Here is a 5450-nt window from a genome sequence, read left to right as displayed (position 1 = left end):
CATTACGTAGCGAAATATTCAATGCTTTATACAACAGGTAACGGTAGATTCATATAACCGATAGAAAAAATATCATGTATTATGCATGTGAAAAAATATATGTTTGGATGTAGCACGTATTAGTATCATGATCCTAATTGTTATATCGGGTTAATTACACTTATACCTTCTCTGGAAATATGGAATTACACTTTCTCCTGAAAAAGTTGTAAAATTATACTTACACCTCCTCCGAAAATTCACTGCCTACACTTAACCTCTTTTTGTTAGAGTTTGAATGAAAAATGCCAACGTTAGCAAAAAAGTTTCATAAAGTTTCAATTTTGCCCTTCATTTAACATTCCCATGTAATAATTTTATAGTTATTAACATTTTTTATCCACATTCTAACATAATGTGTCAGGTATAAAGAAAGAATTTTTAGAGGAGGTCTAAGTGTAATTAACCCTTGTTATATATTTTTATTATATACAACCATTCTAATATTTCTAAGCAAATGTGACAAGTACTAATCTACTATAATTTAGCAGGTAAATAATGTACTTTATTTATTTGAGTTGGTGAGGTAATATGATAATTTAATTACACAATATTTCGGATCAGAAAATTGTTTCTTATTTATCTTCTTAAATTGATGGACATGGATGTTGTTAAGTGTTTTTATTCATTTTAGTGGAATTGTAACTTCTTAAATGTTAGATTGTTTATATATTTGTGTTTTTTTCTCTTCAAAGTATAAACATGAAAATGTTATTTCTAAAAGCATAGATGTAAATGTTTCCATAAATAAAATCACATAAAGCATCCGTAATGAATTTATGGTTGAAAAATAAATTAAATTATTCTACACGTGATTCAAATTGATCGATAAAATCTCGTTTGAACTCAATTTATTAAAATTAACAAAAACTTTTGTTCAATAAATTTTCGAGTTCAGTTCAAACTCAATTTGATTAGTGAAAATATATTTTTAAGAATATTAAATTATTCAAATTCGGTTTATGTTTGATTCAATTAAAATTCGTCTGAACTCAATTAGATCAATAATCAAATCAAAGTCAAATGTAATTTTTGAAACTTAACTGTAATTTAAATAAATTTGATAATAATGTGTTTAACTCAACTCCAATTATTTGCTATTCTAAATGAATTTGTACCTATAATTTAGGGCTAATTTGACTTATAGCAGATGTTTTACATAAATAGATATTATTACTTTGATCACGTATCTAGGTTATAATATATATTAAAATAATAATAATATTTAAAATTTTGATTTGTTCAATAAAGTTCTAAGTAATTGTTGCCTTTTTCTTTTTTTCTTTTTTACTGCAAATTTTGTTTTTATCTCTTGTAGTTCACTCCCATAATACTTTATTTATATGAATTTAATTGAAATTGAATTTTATTAGTTGGTGAATTTTGGCCTTACCATTCAAATCTTAGTGCTGCACTTTTCAACCCAATTAATCGCTGTGGCACGTCATTTTTGTGTGTATATAATAAATAATTTTTTATGTATAAATAAAACTAAAAGATATAAATTAATATATTATATTAAGAAAAAAATCTAATTTATCAGGTAATATAAAGTTTAAAAAATCGAATAAGTTAGTTATCTTATTAGTTGAACGGAATTTTCGACTTAACAAAGAATTGGTGTAGAGGTGTCATTAATCGCCTTTTGTAAATATGAAGAGTGCCATTTTCTAGTTTTTTAATGTTTAATACATTCGTACAGTCGGCAATTGGTAGAGTGCCAAGACTGCTTCATTGAAAGGGATACCTCCATGTTCCTCTAACGAGACTCTAAGGAGTCGGTGCTGCACATCCCGGAGGTCTTTTGCTAGAATGCTCCAGGAGAGCTCTCCATTCCTCTTATGGCTCCTCCTTGTGGGCTTCGTATCCATGAACGGGCTTCGTATCTATGAACCTACTTTGGAATCCGTCTCATGAATTAGGCCTTCTTTATACTTTTTAAAAAATAAAACTCCACCTCAATGCTACACTCACAGAACTATAGAAACTCTAATTAGAAGTTGGGGAAGTATAATGGAGAAAGGAAAAAACGCCTTATTATTTCAAGACTAAAAACGATAGGAAAAGAGAAATAAAAAGGCCCACATGCCTCGAACCCAACAAAATATAATTAATTGTATAACAGTATTTGTGATTATCTTAATTTATTTATCACATAAATAAATTCACATTGCATTTATAACATCACATATTAAAAAACATGCCATATATACATTTACACCATAATTTATCATGTTAAAACACATGGATCCAACCAAGCCACAAAATGTTGAATCGGGCTTTAATGCCACTAAAAGGTACAGTATGGTCCAAAAAATCAAAATCGATAAAAAATAAAATTATAAATAATTAAACCAAAGTGATCAAATCCCTTTTTCCAGTCATTCAGCACTTATTAGAACAAATACTAAATGTGGCTAGATTCAAAAACAAAAAGGAATTAAAAATTAATTGGGATTTAGGGTCCCAAATTTGAACACCGACTACAAACGTTCTTCATTTCTTCATTTTTTCCATGCAGAGATTACTGGAAATCTCATCAACTTCATCCACACCATACCTATGGATTTGCTTCCACGGAATTCAGGTTGGAAGCTCCAAGTGCTTACCAGTTCTAAATCAAACGTTTTAGAAAATTTGTTGCATAAATTTATTTTTTTTGGTTTATTCTCTTTTAAAGTTTGAAGAAAAATAAAAAAAATTGATGTATTGGATTACAGTTTGAAAACATCACAAAATGGGAGGAAAATAGCAGTTTTTCTACTTTAAATCAAATTTTCATTAAGTTTAACGGAAAAATTAATGAAAGGGACAAAAGTGCAAAAAAAGTTAAAGTTTGAGGATCAAAATTACAACCTTAAATTGTTTGAGGACCAAAATCGCATTAGTGACTATATTTGAGGACCAAAAATGCATTTATCCCTCATTTAACTCTCTAGAATTAATTTGAACATTTCAAATTTATGTATTTATTCTAAAATTAATTCATTAATTGATTTTATTATATTCATAGTGATTTGTGTGTAACTCCATATTACCTTCAACGAGACTTTGATTGTGTCAATACACAATTTAATTGGTAAACATTTTACACTAGATTAATTAAATCATGTTTAATTAATTATTTCTAATTAACATTTAATCTAAAAGTATCTGTTACCATGGATAGTCGTCTAGCAACAATTTATAGCAGTAGAGAATATGTGAAGATAGCATGAACTGTTATTTCCCAAGTGCATACAAATACGATTCTTTCATCATCCATCTATAGTCTTAGTTTAGGAAATTGAATTAAATATCGATTCTCATTTTGGACCAGACATCTGTGTATTAACTCTAATTCGTGTCACTCCTTAAATCCGCATTGAAAACACCTTTTTCTATTTGACCGACAGTTGTGGCTACAATCTTAATGGGGTTAGACACAATACAGAAAACACAAGAGATTGTTATCATCTCATGATAGACGATGAATCCTACCCTGGAGCTCACTAGCCACCCTACTTGGTTCGACACAATTGGAACCTGGCTTATAGTGACCACCTAGAAACAGAATCACTTTTCTCAAGACCAAGATACAACCATTCCACGCAGGAGGCTACTGTGAATCTTCAAGTTTAAGGGTTAATTCCCTATTGGAACCGAGAAGTTCAAGTCATGCAGATATGCCACTTGGACTTCCATATGACAACTCCTTGCGAATCAGTTTAGTCGACTTGACAACTTTTTGCCAATAAAATGCGATACTCATCATATGGATATATTCATTAGTGTAAATTTTAATAGAACACTTGATACCCTTTCTTGAGACTCTCGACTTGAAATGTTTCAAACCAGCCTTCATAAGTTGGATTCATGAGTTCCATCATATGCACACTTCATTGATTAGTTTCCTAAGGGCTTTTTCCATTACATGTAGTTATAATAATTATAAAGCAATTAAATACACAACAAAGTTGGCCAAATATGCATTTCATTCATCTTTATTCAATATTACTTAAAAAAGTTTGATGAATAAATTATAAAACAACCAACTTAATTAGCCTTCTAGTTATCTATTTTAACAGTAGTGGTCGATATGGGCCCTGTTTGTGGGTATTGCGCATCAGTAGGGTAGTTAAACTGGCGGATAGACCTGAAGCTCTTGTTGCCTAGAAATTATGCTTGGCCCAACAAGGTTTGAGCCTGTTGGGTTGAGTGGTTTGGAGGCTGCCCATTTGTTTTAGATTTGGGCTGAATTGACAGTTAGGCTTGGAAGAATTTATGTTGGGGGCATCACTACAAATAATCCATTCAGGTCCTAAACAACATTTTTCGTGCATGCAGAAGTAAACGGCCCTTAAATCTTAATAAAGTGCTAAAATTGAAGTATTATAGGATATTGCTTCCTTTGAATGTACTTTTTGTTGTTTAAAATTAAGTTAAATTACATTATCACCCTTTAAGAATATGTTTAAATATATAAAATTTTTGTCGTTTGAAAAATTACAGTTATACTTTTTGAGGTTGTAATTATAATTACATGTATGCCTTTATTCAGTGATAAAAGTTTAAACAAAAATCCCATAGGATACATTATATTAAGGGGGTGATTGGTATGTAAGAATGAATTTAGAGGGAAAAGAATAAACTTAGAAATGGGATAAAAGTAGTAACGAAGTGATTTTTGTATATCATTCTTATATTTCATATACCAAATGAATGAAAAAATAATTAAATCAAAACTTTTTAAATATTATTTATATTTTTTGTAAATTATGAAATTTAAAAATTAAGAAAAAGAATAGTTAGGCAATGTCTCAATACATAAGAAATATTATTTAAAACTATTAAATTAATTATAAATTTATAATATACATTGTTGGATGTTTTCATATATTTAAAGTTTTAAATAAATACTTATTATTTACATATTTAACATATATATAAAAAATATAGAATACAACAATATATAGTATATATGTTATTATATAATATTTATACTTATTAGTAATATTTGGTAAATGCATATAAAGATGTTAATAACTTATAATTTGGTAAATGCATATAAAGATGTTGGTATTCCTCAAATTATTAGGCTAAGGCCACAAGCTAGACATACTAGTCTAGTTGGCTTATCAACAGGATGAATAAGGGCCCACCAGCAGGATGGATAAAGTCCATCAGCAGGAAAAAACTTACTTATTACTTTACTGAACTGACAGACCCAAGAATTATGCCCATTTCAACCGAACACGTCACCATACGGTTGGGAGGACATGTCATATAACTTGCTAACACATCCGTACACATCACTCTAAAAAATTCTTCAATTCGTGTGGCATGGCCAAATTTTTGATACGTATCACATGTATTTGAAATAAGTTTAAAAACTTTTATTCCATTCCTAACGTATTTTCTGGTACCAATCA

This window comes from Sesamum indicum, linkage group LG3 (assembly GCF_026168435.1).
Source record: "Sesamum indicum cultivar Baizhima isolate 11 linkage group LG3, ASM2616843v1, whole genome shotgun sequence".
Classification (NCBI taxonomy): Eukaryota; Viridiplantae; Streptophyta; class Magnoliopsida; order Lamiales; family Pedaliaceae; genus Sesamum; species Sesamum indicum.
The sequence above is the reverse complement of the archived record's forward strand: the minus strand, read 5'-3'. Positions refer to the sequence as shown.